The following is a 21,675-nucleotide window of genomic DNA, read 5'->3' as shown; positions in this document are numbered from 1 at the left end:
TTACGGAATTAGCGGCACGCACTATGCAAGCAACCCAAGAATTGGAGGAAGTGAGAATGTTGCACTTGAAGACGGAGGAGGTCCTGCTGTTTCTGCTATCTGAACCCCAAGATAATCCCGGTTCTTCTTTAGATACTAGTTCAAATTTTCATTAGATTATTGTACTTTCATGTTGTGTCATGTCTCTGAATGGATTATGTTGCAAGACCCCCTATGTTGTCCATGTGTTGTAATGATCCGAATTTTTTAGGCGTGGTAATCCTCAGAACTTGTATGATTGACATAAGGTGAACTGTTTGTCGTGTGAGCATATTGTATTGGATGAAATAACCGTTTGACTCAGAGTGCATCCAACCTACTGAATTCGAAGATCACGGCATTTCTAAATCATAATCATATATAAAGGTGGAATAAATCTTTGTTGTGGTTTTGAAGAAATAAATAACAAAACGTATAATTATCTATGGATATTCGTAATCGAATACAAATTGGATTTGAATTTAGTTTTCCAGGTCCCAGGGCAAACGTGAATGCTAATTCTCCCAAGTTTTGAACGAAGCGGCTAAACACCCACTATAATTTGTGGGCTGCTCGAAGCAAGTGTTTGCGAGATGGAAATTACTGTCTACCCCTGACACTTGACATCCTTATCGACAGGATTTACACTGATGTCGATAGGGTTAGACTAGTAACTTCAATCAGACGTGACACGATGGCCTCTGAGCCCATTCAGACACGGTGGGCGCCAAACGTGGGCGGCAAAACACATTTGATTCAAGCTCGTCCGAAAGACATGTGTCTCTCCCTCCATTTTCCCATTCATACATGGTGGGCGGCAAAACAAACTCTCCTCGTTCGAAATCGATGTAGGCTTATATTTTAAATAGGGGCAGATGTGTAACTTCCATCAGACGTGACACAACTGCCCTACCTGTCAGCCCCGTTCACACACCATGGGCGCCAACCGTGGGCGGCAAAACACCCTCTGCTCGCCCGAAATAGTTACCGGCAAATATTTGGGAGATGCGAGATTACAATCCTATCCCCAACCGACGCGATGACCGAAATTTTAAACGGGGGATAAGTTCGTAACTTTCCCCCATTTCAGAGAAGCGCGTCCAAAAGTTTGAGATTCCCCTCCCCTCCATTTCCCCATTCATACACCGTCGGCGGCACGACAACGTCCGCACTGCGGCCAGCCTCCTCCGTCTGCCACCCCATCCTCCAGCTTGCTGGAGCCGCTACCCCTACCCCGTCGTCCACTGCAAGAGATGGACGTCTCTCATCCACGGCGCTGGACCAGCATCCTTTCATCACCTCCTCTCGCTTCATCGGCGCCGTCGTCCACCTTGCCGTTGCCGCTCCTACGACCGCCTCATCCACGCCAACAGGATATATCCCCCGACCCGGTCATCTGCCGTCTAAAGTCTTCTTCCCCGCCGCCGACAGCCATTGCACCCGCAGCACCCTCAACGTATCAGCATAGGCCTACACGGCGTCGCAAGAGAGGTGGTACTCTTCCATATGTGCTTAAGTTATTGATATCACCTGGAAAATAGATCGTAATTTGTTTACTATACTTTTCTTGTCCGTACCAAATCGTAGTGGCTAGTTGAAAGTAAACATTGATTGTGAAGTAGCTTTGTCCGGTTTGCACCTTCAGATCCGCCATGGCATGGGCACTATACTCGTAAAGCTTATGGTTTCCCTCCTTTATATTCACTACCATCATCGTAGGTGCTTCGTGTCGTGCTAGCACTGCTCCTCAAGACCTCAACCCAAAGCTTACATGTTGAAATACGAATCTTATATGATGCTCATATCACTAAAACAGAGAACGTTTAATTGGTCACCTAATGTTCCTATATTTGTTTCGAAAAACATGTGCGCTACCCACTAGTCCAGCTAGTTCCACTTTCCTGATTTTTCTCTCGATGCTTAGGGTTTTCCCCTTTTATCTACTCTACTATGATCTGCGTAGATGCTTTCTGTCGTACTAGCATTACTCCACCCTTCAAGCTAAACAACACAACACTCAGAATTCGAAAGCCTAGTTGTTCAAATATGATTGTTATATGATACTGATATTAGTTAACCGACACATTTAATTGGTTAGCTAAAGGTCCCACTTGAGTTTCCAAATGCATGTCGCGACATATAGAGAGACAGCATAATTGCATTTCTTTGTCACTTGTTGACCGTACTTTCTTGTCCATACCAAATCTTAGTTGTTATTTCAAAGCAAACATCGGTTGCTAACTACCCTTTGCGCGGTTTGCGGCTTCAGATATGCCATCCCACTACCACGGTCAACACTGTACTCATCATGCTTATGTTTTCCCCATTTTATGATGACCAGAATCCACCTACGTGGTTCGTGTCGTAATAGCACTGCTCCACCCATCGAGCTAAACAAGCTTAGTTGTACAAATTCATATCTGATATTATAGATGATATTAGTAAAACTGAGAGGTGTTTAATTAGTTAGCTAAATGTTCCTACTTTAGTTTCGAAATGCATGTGAGCCACATATGGAATGACCGGAAAGAATAGTATTTCTCTGTGCGCTCTGGTTCATCATGGGTGGCCAACTGACATTGTATTAAAAGACTTGTAATATCTTCAATCTGCTTGCTCTTCTGCTCTTCTTTAAGATGATACTCTTCTCTTGCGGTCGACTGGTCAGGTTGAGTTGTTCTCCCTTAGTATATTTTAAATCTGTCAGGTCAGGTCGACTTGTTCTTCTTTACTATATGTTGAAGCTATCATCTGCGAAGTGTCATCACTTCTGGAGCTCTCATATTTTGAGTAGTAGGCCACATTATATTAATGCACACAACAAATTACAGCATGCATGGCATCTTTTAAAAGAATTGCAGAGATAGCACAAAGGGGTTTATAGGGAGGCAGTATTGGATTAGAATCACTTCTGCATTACAAAGAAAATCTCACTTGTTTTTATGTTTTCATGCATGTCAGATATTGAACATTATCAAAATGAATAAGAGAATGGGCGCATGAGAGGAATATTGCGGAATGATCCACTGCCTAACAAACTTGGCATGGTGGAGGATGGCCTATCTTATTCACCCATCAAGGTGCTTTCTCTAACTTTGCAAAGTTGTATTGGTCGCACATATTTTGCTTTTGACCACTTGCATTACTTCTACTTTCTTACACCATCTGCTTAGTTTAAGCATCATATATGAGTATATGCCATACCTATCCATTTTCTGTACCTATTCCATGTGTCATGACACTATGTTTTTCTAGTCAAATGTTGTTCTTTCATAACAGGTGTCCAAAAGGAAGAGGGTGAGTGCAGGTCGTCAAGGAGTACAAACTAGGTATTTGGAAAAGGTAGTGATACCTGTTAAATCAGATAGATCAGCAGCCACAGAAAACACAGGCCCAACTATACCACACTTTACCCCTACTTCAATGGCCAAACCCCTATTAGAACTGTTGGGAGCCCAGCGTCAGGTACTATCTATGATATCAATTCAAAATTTGAACTCCTAAATTTCTGCTTGTGCCTTACCTTCTCTCTTGTATGAAAACTAATTTCAGATGAATCTCCTTGCTCAAAGGATCATACGATCTCAAAACAATAATGGGCTCTGCATTGCTCTTGTCAGTACCTCTCTCCCTTTTGCCTTGTAACGCTATACTTAATTAATTGCTATTTGATTATGTATCATTAGTCTACACCTGAGCTTCATTATCCTATGTTTCTTCCAATATTATTTGATCTATATTTACTCTTTGCAAAATGTAGAATAATGGCAACGCTTATAAAGAATTTTCTTTGGGGAATTTATTGAATTATCCTTCCATCAACATGGAGAAGGGCTTTGTCCAGCCCGTGTTAACATGTAATGTAAGTTCATCCTTCTCAAGCCTTCAAACTTTGTTCTAGTACAGATTTCGATAGGCATCATTTCCTCTATTGTTGTTTGCTTTGCTATTTACATCTGATTGGATGTTTGCAACAACTACCAGTTTCAAATTGTAGTTGTAAAAACATGTTCCTTATGCAGAACAGATCCATTTATTTGCTTATATAATTGTGAAACCTGTTACGTGTCTCCTTGTTTCTCTTTCAGACTCGTATCTCTTACGCCAGGCAGAACTTTAGGGAGATAGTGAGCCAAACCATCTAGAGGACAGCGAGATGACCCCAAGGTCTTGTCTTGATGAAGACAGTGAGTTGAAGCTACTCACCAGCAGGTGTGAGACAACCTCTATGCAGTCGCTGCCTCAATCAGTTCGACTTCTTCAGTCTCGACTTAAAGCGGAAAGGCTTGCTTCAGCTCAGCTCCGACTTGAAGTCAAAGATTCAATGAAGATGTCAGAGGACTGCCGTGCGCACCATCATGCCTTAAATCTAGTGTTGATGCATCTATCATTGACACAACTGAGGTCTACTCAGCTTCTTCAGCTGTTTGGGGGGGGGGGGGGGGCGACCTGGCTAGGCCTAGTGCCTTCTGAAGTGCTCACAGTTTTGTATATTCTTTTGTTGGTGCGTTTATTTGCACTGGTGGCGAACTTTGATGCCCAGTGGATGTAATATGTGTAATATCCATGATAGCCTAGCATTAGTTGCTTGCTTATTTATTTCCTTGTTGTCGTGTTTATTTGTTTGCTTGTAGTCATTGCAGTTCTTTTTCCGCGGTTAACCAGTGGCTGCAATAACCTATTTTTGAAAACTAGGCCACAATAACCATGGGCTCCTTCAACCAAAACTCACACTTGCTGAACATGGCATATAATTGGTGTTCCCTGAGCTTCTCGAGAACTAAATGCAAATGCTCCTTGTGCTCCTCTTCGTTCTTCGAGTATAGCAAAATATCATCAATGAACACCACAACAAACTTATCCAAGAACTCCACAAACACCTTATTCATCATACTCATGAAATAGGAGGCGGCATTAGTCAATCCGAACGACATAATCGTATACTCATATAGCATGTACCTCGTGGTAAAAGCTATCTTAGGTATATCCTGTTCTCGGATCTTTAGCTGGTGATATCCTGATCGGAGATCGATCTTGGAGAATACTTTAGCTCCTTGCAGCTGGTCAAACAAATCATTGATCATCGACAGTGGGTACTTGTTCTTGATAGTCACTTCATTCAATGCACGATAATCAACAACCATTCTCAAGGATCCATCCTTCTTCTCAACTAAGAGCACCGGGCTCCCCACGGTGATGAACTTGGTCGGATATAACCTTTCTCCAGTAACTCCTTAATCTGCTTCTTGATTTCCTCCTGATCATTTGTGGGCATCCAGTATGGCCCCTTCGATATTGGTCCGGTGCCTGGCAACAACTCTATCAAAAACTCTATATCCCGATCTAGTGGCATGCCTGGTAATTCCTCTGGAAATACATCCAGGCAATCCTTCACAACAGGCTCTTCCTCCTGTACTACTCCTGAGAGGGAATTTACTTGGGTTCTTCTTGACGCATGCCTGGATACATACTTGATCCTTTTTCCCTCCGGGGTGGTGAGCAGAACTGACTTACTAGCACAGTCAATGTTTCCTCCATACTTCGATATCCAATCCATGCCTAGTATTACATCCAATCCTTGTGACTCCAAAATTACTAGGTCGGAGGGGAAAACATGGCTACCAATGGTTAAGGGTAACCGATCACACCATCGGTTCACCATGTACTCTGCTGCTGGAGAGCTCACTAACATGGGTGACCTAAGGGCTAGGGTTGGCATTTTAAACCTTTCGACAAATCCCCTTGATATGTATGAATGCGATGCACCAGTATCAAAAAGAACGAGTGCGGGAAATGACTTAATCAAAAACTTACTGATCACTTCGTCAGGCTGATCTTCAACCTCCTCCCCGTTGATGTGGTTGACCTGACCTCTGGTGAAGGGATTGGGCTTCTTCCCTGAACTTCCATTGCCAGTTCCATTCTTGGCTTCAGGACATTCAGTGGAGTTGTGTCCAGTCTTCCCGCACTTGAAACAAGTAATGTGACTTAAATCATTCCTGGCGGGTGTTGCTGGGTTGGAATGGTTCTATCCGTTGCTTCCTCCATTTCCATTCCCATTCTTGGGGCCACTATGGTTATGTGAACTTCCTCCATTGTGGGTGTGGCCTCGGTGGTTATGGTGAGTACGCCCTCCCGAGTTCGGGGTAAAGTGAGGTTTCTGCTAAGCTCCTGAATTGTACTTCCCTTGTACATACTTCCTTTTGCGGCTCTCTATCTGTTGCTGCTTGCCTTCAATCATAAGAGCCCTATCTACCAAGTCCTGGTAGTTATTGAGTGTTGCCACCATCAGTTGCATGCTCATCTCATCATTCAGCCCTTCCATAAACTTCTCCTGCTTCGTGGCATATGTGGCCACATCATCTGGGGCGTAGCGAGCTAACTTACTAAACTCATCCATGCACTGCCCCATGGTACGATTTCCCTGGAACTGATCCCAAGTGACATTGGCTATGGGAAAAGTGGATGTGTAATTCTCCCGCCATGAGGCTGCGGGTCCATCAAGTTGGTGTGCGGAAAAACACACCTTCTCAGCATCTATGCAACCTGCAGTGGTCAACTCCCTTCGAATCCTACGTAGCCAATCATCAACAACAATCGGCTCGGTGCTATTGGAAAACACCGGCGGATTCAACCTCAGAAAACGGGCTAAGTTGTCAACTGGGGGTGGTGGCTGTGGGTTGTTGTTGTTGTTGCCTTGGTTCTGGACTAGCAACTACATCAAGGCATTCTGTTGTTGGATCAACTAGGTGAGCTCCGGTGGGTAGACAAATCCGGGGTTACGTCTCGAAGGCATCTGATGGTTTTGGAGGGAAGAGATTTAGAATAGAATGAGGTCTAAAGAGAATAAACTACCCATATGCACATGAGACAAACACACTCATATCACACCACTCAATTTAAACAAGGGCATAAAATCAATCTAACTACCGTTACAAAATACTCGGACTACTACTATATACATGGGGGAATACTACTGATAATATGGTGGTCATCTAAAAAATTTGATTGCTGGAAGACTCCATGATATCTGCTCCAGCTTCGTCTTCGTAATCATCATCACTACTATTCGGGTCGGAGTCGGTGTCGTTGATGATGATGTAGTCCTCGGGATGGTCGTCATCTCCTCCTAGCGTTGGGTCTCCCATGAATATTCCTAGCTCCGCCGTTAGGTCTTCATTATTTTCTACTAGCACTGCGATTTCCTCCTCGTATCCGTTGCGTGTAGACTTGAGTTCCTCTTCAAGCTCCATGTTCCTAGTCATCACCTTCTTCAAATCTATCATGCCTGCGCACATTTGGTTCTCCTGGCGACGAATATGCTGGTTTAACTCCTGGATGAAAGTTGTAATGGACTTGTCCCTCCTAGTGCTGATCATCTCCCATTGCTCATGTCGGCGCCCACATATTTGGGAGATAGTGTCCTTAATATCCTTGTGGTAAACTTTGCCGATGCGTCCCATGGTGATGTGGGCTGCCATGCTCTTTCTTAGACTCCAGGTTGGTCCATCAAAGGAAAACTCTATGGGCTCGATAATTGGCGCGAATGTCCTTCCCCGAACATGAACTCAAATCATCCAACGGTCCTCTTCTGGTAAAGTGGCAGTGTAGGTCCCGGTGAAGCTTGGTATTCCGATGTTCAGGTACCTAGTGACTTCCTTCAAGTGTCGTCCAAAAGGTGTGTCTTCATCCTGTTGGGCAAACTTGTTCCTTGGGTCCGCCATCTATAGAGTGCAAAATGGAGAGGAGTCAGAAATGAGTAGAGAAGAGTAACCTATGGCTTATCTTAGTGGTCACATCCTACAATCAGCGTGTGCTCTGATACCATCTTGTAGCGATCCGACCTCAAACGGTCAAATCTCTGTGCATAAGTGTCATCCCTGGATCGGTAATGCTGACACACATAGTTCTTAAAGGATTTGTAATAGAGTGCAATCACACATTTATTACATCAAATGTCTCAAAAGAGAACTTACTACAATAATATGGCGTAAGGCCATCTAAATAGGATAACTGCAGAAGCATCGAAGGTAAATGAGTCCATCAACTCCAACGTCATAGCTGAGTGCACGACAACGACCTAGCACACCTTACTCTTCGTCTGAAAAGTCTGCAACATAATACGTTGCAGCCCAAAACGGGTCAGCACATGGAATATGCTGGCAAAATAACACTGCAGAGCAATGAACAGGTAATAGCTATAACTATATGCATATATGGCTGGTGGAGGCTCTAGGGTTATCATGTTTTTGTGAAAAGCCATTTTTTTCCTACAACAAAGGAATATATTTTGTTTAACTATCATGGTGGTTGATAAACATTGAGAAGGTTCCTCCAACTCAATCCCAATTAAACAGTATTAAGAACCCAACAAATTAATTTAGAGTGATGAGATCAAATCAATAATTCAAGTACCAGATAATCAAGATGTCCATAACCGGGAACACGGCTAACCATGATTAGTTTGTACACTCTGTAGAGGTTTGTATACTTTTCCCCACAAGACTCTATCTCCTCCGTTGGATTTCTCGCACTGCATGTTGTTTGAGAAACGAATGACCGAGACACAGTCTTTCAGAAGCATTAACTCTTTACTTTGGGTAGACAGTACCACCTACATCCCCTACATCTGTTAGCCTACCACTGAAAGAGGTCACACAACATACTCAACTATGCCTGAGCCCATAATGGATTGTGGCTGCACATGGAAGTTTCTAGCATGAATAATCTTATGATCCCTTTGAGCCTGGGTGGCAAACCGTAGGATGATCACACTAGTACTCCGGGATATCCCAGGACAACACTAGATTGCTCCAAGTGCCCAGACAACCACTGGGTGCTCCAGGGTGCCTCAACCAATCCACCCAGATGTGTGTTAAAGTAGCCACCTTAAGTTTAACCATTAATTAAACTCTCACATCTGTCATGGATCACTCAGCCAAACCACGTCTACGAGCATAGCATTGCAAATATAAGCATAACATAGAAGTAACTCCCAAGGTTTGAAATAAAGGACAATAGGTTCTACCTCATCATCTACTTTCTAGACCCACATGTTAAATAGATCCTACTCATGCAATGTTTGAGGGTTGAAACTAATGCATAAAAACTGGGTCATAGGGGCTATGATCAAAGTGTTACTTGCCTTGCTAACGATCTGCAAACCATAGAGACTCGTAGTAGCATGCTTCACACTCCAGAAATTCTATCGCAAACAAACAACAACATACATAAGCACTCAAGCATAGATGCAAGGGTAAAACTCAGATGAAAAAGTCCAAACTGAAAGTTCAACTGAAGATCTTCGATTTGCAAAAAAATCAATCGGATCAGAGCTACGGAACTGAAACTATGATCAAAAGAAGTTCGAATTCAAAACTTCTTGAAACCAAATTATAAATTGTCAAAATCATGTTCATGTTGCTTAACTGGAAAGAGAGGTTCAAGCCGATGGTTTTGGCATTGGTTTCACTGGATTTGGACAAACGGTTGAAAAGTTGCGAGGATTTGAAGATGAGGGGCTAATCAGCGATAAAAATAATCACGGATATGTCCCTAGTGAGAAAAAAACAGAAAAAGAAAAACCTACCAGACGAACGTCCTCTAACAAAGGCAAACGAACGGATTCGTTCGTTAATAGACCTAGACGAACGAACATTCGCAGAATAGATCTAAACCGAAAAGAAAACCGAGAAAAACCGATAAAAACCTAAGTAGATCTAGGATTTACCGAAGTAAACCGACAAAAACCGAGCAAAACCGGTCGGTGGCCGCGGACCCGACCAGCGACGGCAGTGGGCGGCGGCGGCGTCGGCGGCACGCAACGCGAGCGACAGCGGCGGCTACGGGCTTGCGGCAGCGACGCGAAGTGGGGAGGTGAGGGGGTTCCGACGGCGGCTTATAAAGGGGGCGGGGGCGGCGGCTTGCTTGGGGAGGGGGCTGGCCCGGGGAGGAGTCCGGCTCGGACTCCCCTTGGCATCTGTGCACGGCACGGCGGTGGGGAAGGCGGCGGCGTGCGGGAGTGGGCCGGCTGGGCTTCGACCTAGTCAATCCGAAGAAAATCCTAATAAAATATAAAAAAAATCTAAAAATGCCAAAAACAATTTTCACCGTGTAAATAAAATGTTTAGAACAAAGTGAACGTTTTTCTGGCCTAGGAATGCAATTTTCAAAAATGCATATTTTTCTAATTCAAATAGAACCTCGAATAAAATCTAAATAAAATATTTATTTGATTTAAAAAAATTTCCTCCAGTATCTCTCTCTCTTTCTGAAGAAGTCATATTATCTTCTCTCTTTTATTTTAATATTTTAAAAATTCAGAGAGAAAAAATATTAAAACTAAAATGATCCTCTTTTCAAATTTGAAAACAATTCAAATATGATTTTTTTGAAATCCCCAACTCTCTCCGTGGGTCCTTAAGTTGCTTAAGATATCCAGGATCACTACCGAAATGAAAATAAAATGTGATATGCATATGATGACCTATATATAACATCCAAATTGGAAATTTGGGATGTTACAGGATGCAATCATTGGTGTGGACAAGATGTACCGAGAAAAAGTCGCGGCACAGGCCGTGGAAGCCACTGTTCCCACCAAGGAAAGAAAGAAAAAGAGGAGAGATAACAATGATGCCAGCAAGGAATCCAGGAAGCGTACCTCTTCGGAGAACGCTCCATTTGTTGATGACTTGCCAAAGTGTTCAATAACAAGAGATCCAAGGCTGTTGCACCCGCTGTGAAAAAGGTCCCGTCAGGGCTAGCTAGCGCTGATGGTACCTTCACTATCAGTGCAACCCTCGATGACAAATAGGAAAGTGTGCTCGTTGAATTCCTACGGGCGAATTTCAATGTGTTTGCTTGGCAATCGTCTGACATCCCAGGTGTTCCCAGGGAGGTAATCGAGCACCACCTTGTTGTCTGCCCACATGCCTGACCCATCAAGCAGAAGGTATGGAAGCAAGCTTTGGACTAGTAGTAGTTCATTGCCGAGGAGATCAAGAAACTTGAGGCAGCTGGTCTGGTTATAGGAGTACTGCATCCAACATGGTTAGAAAATCCTGTGGTGGTACACAAGGCTAATGGGAAATGGACGCTTTGCATAGATTTGACGGATCTGAAGAAGGCGTGCCTGAAGGACCCATTTCCCTTGCCACACATCGACCATATTATGGATTCCACCTTCGGGTGTCACCTGCTTTCTTTTCTGGATGCATACTAAGGGTACCACTAGGTCTTCATGTCCAAGGAAGACGAGGAGAAGACCGCGTTCATAACCCCATGTGGCACGTACTGCTTTGTACGGATGCCCTTTGGGTTGAAGAGCGTCGGATCCACTTTTGCAAGAGTATTACAGTTTGGCTTTGAGTCCCAACTGCCCAGACACATTGAATCTTACATCGATGATATAGTGCTCAAAACCAAGGACATAATGACTCTTATTCAGGATTTTGAAGAAACTTTTGCTAATCTGTGTAGGATCAACTTGAAGTTGAATCCAGAGAAGTGTGTGTTTGGCATTCCTTCCAGCAAGCTACTTCGCTTCTTTGTGTCCGACCGGGGGAAAGGGGCCAACCCTGACAAGATCAAGTCTATCAAGCAGATTCAAGCACCCAAGACAGTTAAGGATGTGAGACGTTTGACTGGATGCGTTGCCGCGCTGAGTAGGTTCATTTCCATGTCTGCCGAGCGCACCTTGCCATTCTTCAAACTCTTGAAGAAGGCAGGACCTGTGGAGTAGACCCTGGAGGCGGATGCTGCGCTACAAGATTTGAGGGCCTACCTTTCTGTTGTGCCCACCTTAGTTGCTCCCAAACCATAAGAGCCGTTGCTGCTATATTTAGCAGCGACTAATCAAGTGGTTAGTGCGGCATTGGTGGTGCAGCGGGAGATAGATGAAGCAACACCTACCACCTTTGTCCCCTCTGGCCAAGAAATTGAACCTGTCCCGGCAAGGCCAGAGTTAGTCCAAGGCGAAGAAGAGCAGGGCAGTGGAGACAATTCCAGGGTCGTGACAAGGAAGAAGGTGGCATAGCACCCAATGTACTTCGTCATCTCCCTATTGCAGGGGGCTAGATCGAGGTACTCTGGCATGCAAAAATTGATTTTTGGCCTCGTAGTGGCCTCAAGGAAACTGCGCCACTACTTCCAAGCCCACGAGATCATAGTTGTCACCCGCTTTCCTTTGAAACGCATAATCACAAACCTCGAGGTCACTGGCAGGTTAGTGGAATGAGCTTTGGAATTGTCTAGCTTTGGTTTGAAGTTTGAAAGCACATTAACTATTCCTTGCAGAGCACTGGCAGAGTTTATTGCAGAATGGACACCAACCCCTAACGAAGAAGTGTTGGAGATAGTCATCCCCGGCAAGGAAGCGCCCCAAGAATGGATTATGTATTTCGATGGTGCCTTCTCCCTACAAGGTGCACATGCTGGCGTGCTTCTCATTGTTACCACTAGGGAACACCTTAAGTACGTTGTCCAGATGCATTTCCCTCAGGAGAATGCTACCAACAATACTAGAGAGTATGAAGGGCTCCTTGCCGGGCTCAGGATTGCAACAAAACTGGGAATCAAGAGGCTGATCATCCAAGGAGACTCACAACTTGTGGTGAGACAAGTAAGCAAGGATTACCAAATCCCATTGATGGAGGCATACGTTGAGGGAGTGAGAAAGTAGGAGGAGCGCTTTGAGGGATTGCAAATAGAGCACGTGCCCCGTGCGGAAAACAGCATTGTGGATCAGTTGTAAAAGTGTCCTAAGAAAAAACTCCCTGTGGAACCAGGGACTTTTGTTCTCCATCTGACTCGGCCCTCCGTATCCCCGGCAACAATGGCCAGAAAGAGGAGGAAACTACAATCCAGCAACCCTCCCCCAGCAGAGCCTCCCGAGGCCCCCGGCAGAGAGCTTCGCGGGAACAACTCCCCTTTGATCGCTGAGTTGCACCCTCCCGCCAGACAATCGGTCCCTGTGTCAAGTAGTGCACTCCCATGAAAGAGGAGGTGCCGCTGGTCCAGATTGCCGATCCTCAGGCTCCAACTTGGGCGCCACACATAGTCCATTTCCTCCAAATAGGAGAACTTCCCAAAGAGCAAGAAGAAGCTCAAAGAGTAGCCCGGAGGGGCAGTATGTATCAGTTCATTGACGATATGCTATATACAAGAAGGCCCAAACATTGTGAAATTGAAGTGCATTTGCCGGGAAGAAGGAAAGGAACTGTTGGCAGAGATACACAAGGGTGTGTGTGGCTCGCACATTGGATCGAGGGCCCTGGTTGGAAAAGCCTTCCGGCAAGGATTTTACTGGCTCAAGGCCCTCCAAGATGCAGTTGAGCTGGTCACCAAATGTGAAGCCTGCCAGTTCCACTCCAAGAATATCCATCAGCCTGCCCAAGCTCTCTAGACAATCCCTTTATCATGGCCCTTCTCGGTCTGGGGGCTCGATATCTTGGGCCCCTTCCCACGTTCTACTGGCGGCTTTGAGTTCTTGTTCATCACTATCAACAAGTTCACAAAGTGGCTAGAGGTGGAGCCCATGAGAAAGGTGACCGCACAGTCAGCTATCAAGTTGTTGAAAGGATTGGTGTGCAGCTTCGAGGTCCCCGCCTGAATCATCATCGGCAATGGCACCAAATTCATGAGTCGCACCTTCATGCAATACGTTCACACCCTCAGAAGCAAGATCTCATTTGCCTCTGTTGCTCATCCGAGGAGCAATGGGCAAGCTGAGAGGGTGAACGCCGAAGTGCTACAAGGACTCAAGACAAGAACATTTGATAAGCTGCAAAAGTGTGGCAGGCGATGGGTCGATGAGTTGCCGATGGTTCTTTGGTCCCTCCGTACGACACCAAATCGAGCTACCGGGCAGACTCCCTTCTCCATAGTCTATGGGGTAGAAGCAGTTATCCCCACAGAACTCATATACGGGTCACCTCGAGTGCTTGCCTACGATGAAGTAGCGCAAGAACAGCACCGCCATGACGATGCTATCTTACTTGAGGAGAACCATCTCCGGGCTGCTACACGTGTTGCATGCTACCAACAAGCCTTGCGTCCCTATCACAGCCACAGGGTTCATGCCTGGAGCTTTGAGGAAGGCGACCATGTCCTTAGGCGCGGTCAGTCCGCCAAGGGTACAAACAAATTGTCACCGAAGTGGGAAGGCCCTTACCTGTTGTTATGAGTCACCAGACCTGGCGCAGTCCATCTGGAGACCAGAGATGGCATTCAGTTGCAAAAATCATGAAACATTGAGCATCTCCATAAGTTTAACCCGTAAGGCGCGGCTCTCGAGCCCTGCCCCACCCTTTTGTATAGGCCTTGTCGATGTTGCATGTAACCCCTTGTAAAAAGCCAGGCGCAGACCCTGAGCAACAGAGAAATAAACGAAGCGCTGGGGGGCCGACAAATTGCATGCATGCATAAGCATATCATGAGCATAGCATGTTCATGTAGATAAGCTGCAGGGTCCTTGTCGTGGATTTGGTCTAGAAGAAAGGAAGAGAAGATAAGCCTACATTGTGATCCCCGGCAAGCCAAACAGATAAGTTCCTTATTATCCGTACGTATTCTGTAAGCTGAGACTTGTGCATATGAAAACCTCGCCACATTTGAAACTTAGGTGCTCCCATCCCTTGACACGAACGTTGTCAGGATGGTTGCAGTGGCCTTTGGCGGAAAATGTTTGGCGTGGGGCTGGTCCCTCTTTTTGATTTGTGCCCGACGGGCCTAGCTTCGCGACAATGAACTAAGGATACTGGCAGGATAGCCTACCAGGGAGAACTAGTTTACTTGAATGTATAGAGGCATTTCACCTCTGCATGGACATGTTACATGCACAAGTTCCCGGCAAGGCTTTCCTTTTTCATTAATATGCTGATTAACATGGGTAAATAAGAGTACATAATTTAGTCTAAAGTTTGGCAAGTGCCTACATATTTTAGATTAAAAAAAGATAAGTGCACTACAAAAAATATACTTCCGTGATGGTACGTGTTTGTTACAGTAGGTCACGTTTTCTGTCATGCATGTACATCCATGACGATTTTATGACAGAATCAAGATAGTCAAACATGTGCTGTCGTAGAAGTGTTTCATGACATTACCAAAATTATCATCACGGAATTGTCCACTTCCATGACGATAAATCGCGCGTCATAGAAGTACTTTTGTCAAGGGTGACCGACACGTGACATCCAGCATAACGGGTCACTGTTAAGCTATCGGGTTCTAGTTTGGATCCGATAACCCGTTAACATCCCCGACCAATGGGGATTTTCTACGTGTAAATTTCTCATTCGCCGGATCATGCACGTGTCAGCTCATCGTTGGGACAGGTGTCGTCCCTACAATGGGTGAAAGACGCCTATGATATGTTCACACGTGGCACGGCCCAACAGTGGTCCATTGAAGGTAAAAAGGCCGGCCCAACTAAAGGCCCACCATATTTTTCCAGACACTAGTGGGCTGGCTCGTTAACAACCTGCCATGTTTTGGGTCAAATTGAGGCCCATATCAGATCAAGCCCATTCACAGTCTGCCCTGTTTTGGGCCAAATTACAGCCCATATCGGACCAAGCCCGTTAACATGCCACTAATCTTTAGGGCCCATTATAAGCCACATTTGTATTTCAGCCTATTAAATTCCTGTTTACCAGTTCGGCCCGATAATAGTTTTGGCCTGTTAGCGGCCCATGGTGCATCTGGGACGTTGTCGACCCGGTTTAACTTTAGGCCATTTAACGGCCCATGCAGAAACTGGGCTATTTCTTGTCCAAAGTAAATTTAGTCTCTTAACAGCCCGTAGTCTTCGTGGATAACTTTCAGCCCAACTAGCCTATCGGCCTGTTAATAGCATGTGTAACAGTTGGGCCTAATTACAGCCCGCATTGAATCCGGCCTGCTTACAACCCATCTGATAATGGCCCATGACACTATTGGGCCTACGACTAGTGTTGATCCTAGCCTGTTTAAAGCCCATAATTTTATTGGGCCAAATAGGGCCCGAGATATATTTTGGCCTGTTAACGGCTCGTCCTATTTGGACCAAACACGGGCCTTAGGCAGTTTCGGCATGTATTGGCCCGTGAACTTTTTGGCTCAATGCTAGTCCAGTCTAGTTCTTAGCATGTTAAAAGCCCATGGTATTCTCTGGCCTAGCTGGCCAGAACTTTACTCGGCCTTTTAAAGGCGTAAAACTACTATACATTTAGACCTGCTAATGGCCCAAGATAATTATAGGCCACGTTTTGGCCCATATGAGTAACGGGCCGGCCTGAAGACCGATAACACTGAGATCCATTGAACCTTCTGGCCAAAATTCTAGTATACCGTCCAAGAATAAACCTAGACTATTCAATAAAGAAATTATGGGATATTACATGCACTGGGAAACAAAGTTCGCCACTGGTGATAGTAAAGCGCAAAGTGACCGCGATTACATACACTTAGGATCAAAGGTTGTCACCAGTGCATATAAACGTGCCGACAAAAGATATACAAAACTGAGAGCACTTCAGAAGGCATTAGGCCTGGCCGGGACAGGCACCACAAGAAACCGAACAAGCTGATGAGACCTCAATTGTGTCAATGGTAGATGCTCCATCCCTAGCTGTATAGCCTCAAAGCGTGCAAGGTAGTCCTCTGAGATCTCCATTGCATCACTGGCATCAAGTTAGAACTGAGATAAAGCAAGCCTTTCCGGTTTAAGTTGAGACTAAAGAAGTCGAACTGATTGAGGCAGCGACTACATAGAGGTTGTCTCACACCTGCTGGTGAGTAGCTTCAACTCACTCTCTTCATCAAGAAGGGACCTTGGGTTCATCTCACTATCTTCAAGATGGTTTGGCTCACTATCTTCCCTAAATTTCTTCCTTGCATAAGAGATATGACTCTGAGAGAGAAACAAGGAGACACGCAACAGGTTTCACCTTTATATAAGCAAATAAATGGATCTGTTCTACATAAGGAACACGTTTTTACAACTACAATTTAAAACTAGTAGTTATTGCAAACATCCAAACAGATGTAAACAACAAAGTAAACAGCAGTGGAGGAAATAATGCCTATCCAAATCTATACTAGAACAAAGTTTGAAGGCTTGAGAAGGATGAACTTGCATTACATGTTAACACGGGCTGGACAAAGCCCCTCTCCATGTCGATGGAAGGATAATTCAATAAATTCCTTAAATAAACTTCTTCATAAGCGTTGCCATTATTATACATTTTGCAAAGAGTAAATATAGATCAAATAATATTGGAAGAAACAGAGGACAATGAAGCTCAGGTGCAGACTGATGATACATAATCAAATAGCAATTAATTAAGTACATCATTACAAGGAAAAATGTACTCACAAGAGGAATGCAGGCATCAACATGTGAAGTGGCATTGGCTTTATTCAACATTTTGGTAAGAGTAAATGTAGATCTGATAATTTGGAGGAACTGGAGGGCAGGGAAGATAAGATGCAGAGTAATGCTAGACAATCAATTATCTCGTGATGCAAATACAGTAATAACCACCGTCTGTTATTACTTGTCACTTAAATGGATCTATCTAGCACTATTAAGTTCTAAATACATCTAATTGATCAACAATTAGTTTGATATAGAGGGAGTACATGAGAATAGGTACTTACATGAGCAATCTAAAACATCATAACCATTGTGTTAATTCTACATTTATCCAAGAGTAAATATAGATATTATAATTTCGAGAAAAGAGAGGATAAAAAGCAGACTTTTACAGTGATGCTACATAATCAAACAACAATGAGTGTAAGTATGCTGACAAAGGGCAAGAGGTACGGACAAGAGCAATGCAGTGCTAGTATTGTTGTGAGATCCTATGATCCTTTGAGTAAGGAGATTCATCTGAAATTAGTTTTCATACAAGAGAGAAGGTAAGACACATGTAGAAATTTAGGAGTTCAAATTTTGAATTGATATCATAGACAGGACCTGCCGTTGGGCTCTCTGCAATTCTAATAGGGCTTTGGCCAGTGGAGTATGGGTAAAGTGTGGTACAGTTGGGCCCATGTTTTCTGTGGCTGCTAATCTATCTGATTTAACAGGTATCACTACATTTTCCAAATACCTAGTTTGTACTCCTTGAGGATCTGCACTCACCCTCTTTCTTTTGGACATCTATTACGAAATAACAACATTTGACTGGAAAAACATAGTATGATGACACATGGAGTAGGTACAGAAAATGGATAGGTATGGTATATACTCGTATATGATGCTTAAACTAACAGATGGTGGTGTAACAAAGTATAAGTAATGCAACCTTGCCATGTTAGAGCAAGAACCTTGATGGGTGAATAAGATAGGTCATCCTCCACCATGCCAAGTTTGTTAGCTAGTGGATTGTTCCGCAATATTCTTCTCGTGCACCCATTATCATATTCATTTTGATCATGTTCAATACCTGACGTGCATGAAAACATAAAAACAAGTGAGATTATCTTTGTAATGCAGAAGTTATTCTAATCCAATGCCGCCTCCATGTAAACCCTTTGTGCTATCTCTGCAATTCTTCTGAGAGATGTCATGCATGCTGTAATTTGGTGTGTGCATTAATATAATGTGGCCAACTACTCAAAATATGAGAGCTCCAGAAGTGATGATACTTCATAGATGATAGCTTCAACATATAGTAAAGAAGAACAAGCCGACCTGACCTGACGGATTCAAATATACTAAGGGAGAACAACTTGACCTGACCAGTCGACCGCAAATGTCTCCGCTACTCTTCCCAACAAGGAACATAATTATTAAAGAAGAGAAGAGGATCATGTTAAAAAGAGCAGAAGAGCAAGAAGATTGAAGATATTCAATTCTTTCTATACAATGTCTTTTGCCCACCCATGATGAACCGGAGTGCATAGAGAAATACTATTCCATCCGTTCTCTCTATCAGATTCCGGGCTGCGCAGACCCTGGATAGATTCAAACTCTAGGGTGCGTGCGAAGAACTCAACCTGCCCAGTCTGCCAACTCGTCGATCCCATGCCCTAGCTCGATGAACTGGAAGGAAATGGGACACAACAGTTTACCTAGGTTCGGGCCACCTTGCGGTGTAAAAACCCTACTCCTGCTTTGTGGTGGATTGGCCTTGAAGTGGGCTAAGGATGAACTAGTACAGTGAGAGAACAACCTTAGGAGGTGTGTTCTTGTGCTCGAGTAAGCTGGTGAGGGTAAGGATGCAATGGATCACCTCCCTCTCTATGGTGGTGGTGCTGCTCTACTTATAGTGGCCTTGTTCCTCTTCCCATATGAAGGCGGGAAGGGATCCCACAACGGCCAAATTTGAAGGGGGACAACTAGTACACCCTATCCTGACAAAAGGTAGTCTTCACCTGCAAAGGCTCTGGTCGTGATGCCATGGTGGGCTCGGCGATGACCTCCCTCCTGTTGTCCTGACAGTCTTGGTCTTGTAGCACTGGAATGGAAAACTTTGGTTGATTCAGTGGGACTCCGTGCCAGCAATTGCCTCTTTAGCACCAAACAGGAAACTGTTGTACGGTGCCCGCTGGCGCCCGCCTGGCCTTGGTCGTCATTGCTTGCGTCATCAGAACCTCACAAGCTGAGGGCTTACATAGGAATCTCCACTCCCCGGGAGCCTCCCCGAGGAGGCCGTTCCTCCTGGAGGTCTTGGCGTCGTCCGCCTCGCGAGGCTTAGACCCTTGTGAGAGTCTTAAGTTGTTGCTATTGAAGATGGGTCGTACCAGACCGTAGATGGAGCCACACCACGAGCTGCAGGCAGGCAAGTCTGGGTACCCTGGTTCCCAGAACACCGACGGTAGCCCCCGGGCCCAAGATGTGCGCGGGCTTGGCTTCAAGGGGAAGTCAAAGGCAAGGGCGAAGTGTCACGGGCCCCAACCACCTGCAGCCTCGGTTGACACATGGCACTTGATGGGGCGTGGGCGTCTCTGCTTCCCCACGCGGCCTCGGCAACCGTTCGACTTGACTAGAGCCAGCCGCATGCAAATAATCATCATTACATGGGATCGTGGAGGCCGGCGGCTGGCCTCCCAGTGGCTGTAAATGAGGGGAGGGGCAGAGTCCCCCTACTCGTCTCCATCTTCTCGCTCCCCGCTCTTCCTTCTTGTTCTCTGTCTCCCTGCCTTGCCGTAGCATCCACGATGCCAATGAGGAGGTTCTCCACTACTGAAAAGGGGAAGGCTCCCAAGGAGGGGGCCGGGTTCACCGCCGCCCAAGAGAGGCTGCGGTCGCCCCCGAAATTATGTTGCGACCCCGGCGGTGGCTCCTCGAGGGCGCGTGCACACCTCTTTGAGGGCTGGCGTCGCCTTGGGCAGCCGTGGTGGCGCTTACTCTCTCAGTGGGAGCCGCTGAGGATGGGACAGCCCCTGCGATGAGGGGAGGCGCGTCGTGGTCGCCCGGCCTCCTCGGCCACACTTCCACTTGGCGGATGCGTTCCCAGAGTTTGTCGTGTGGTTGGAGAGTGTCAGATTTCGTGTTCCGGCAAAACCCTTGAGGTTCGAACACTGGGGTGTGCACGAACATCTCTCCTCTCCCTTGCACTCTCCCTCACCATGATCTCAAGGCTCAGCGCGTCGAACTCGCGGAACAAAGGGACACAAGATTTATACTGATTCGGGCCACTGATGTGGTGTAATACTCTACTCTAGTGTGGTGTGGTGGATTGCCTCTTGAGCTGAGGATGAACCGTTACAAGGGAAGAACAGCCTCCTGCGGAGAGCTGCTCTTGTGCTTGGTGAGTTTGTGTGGATGAGGATGATCTGAATGGCCTCAGATCAGTTTGTGTGGAAGAGGATGATCCGAATAGCCTCGGATCCGTTACCTCCTACTGTGGTGGATAGCCCTATTTATAGAGGCCCTGGTCCTCTTCCCAAATGCTGGTGGGAAGGGATGCCACAACGGCCAAATTTGAAGGGAGACAACTAGTACAAATTATCCTGACTAAAGGTGGTCTTCGGCTGCCAAAGGCTCTGGTGGTGACGCCGTCCTGTGCTCCACGGTGACCTCCGTCCTGCCGTCCTACTGGTCTTGGTCTCGTTGCACTAATATGGAAACTGTTGCCTAATGCCTCGGGACTCCTCGCCTCCGCTGGCATCTTTAACACCAAAGAGTAAGCAAGGACACTGTGCACGCTGGGGCCTCCCTGGCGCCCACCTGGCCCCGATCGTCATGGCTTGCGTCACAGGAACCTCGCGAGGTGCCCCTTGCCTTGATCTCTCCTCCCCTCGTGAGCCAGCCCGCTGAGGTCCCCCCCGAGGAGGCCTTGCGTCATCCGCCTCGTGAGCCTCGGCCCCTCGCTAGGGTCTTGAGTGTTTGCTGGTGAAATGGGCCGTACGGGGCCGCTGGTGGAGCCACGCCGTGGGCCACAGGCAGGCAAGTCTGGGGACCCCTGTTCCCAGGACGCCGATAGTAGTCCCCGGGCCCAAGGCGCGCTCGGACTTGGCTTCGAGGCGAAGCCAAGGGGCAAGTGCGGAGCGCTGCGGGCCCCAACAGCCTGCGGCCTCGGTTGACGCATGGCGATTGATGGGACGTGGACGTCTTCGCTTCCCCACGCTGTCTCGGCAACTGCCCGCCTGACAAAAGACTGGTGCGGGCTGCATTTGTCTTCATTTCTTTCCATCGACTTGCTCCAGATCCCCTTTCTC

Source organism: Triticum aestivum, chromosome 2A (assembly GCF_018294505.1).
Source record: "Triticum aestivum cultivar Chinese Spring chromosome 2A, IWGSC CS RefSeq v2.1, whole genome shotgun sequence".
NCBI classification, from domain to species: Eukaryota; Viridiplantae; Streptophyta; class Magnoliopsida; order Poales; family Poaceae; genus Triticum; species Triticum aestivum.
Note: the sequence above shows the minus strand (reverse complement) of the source record.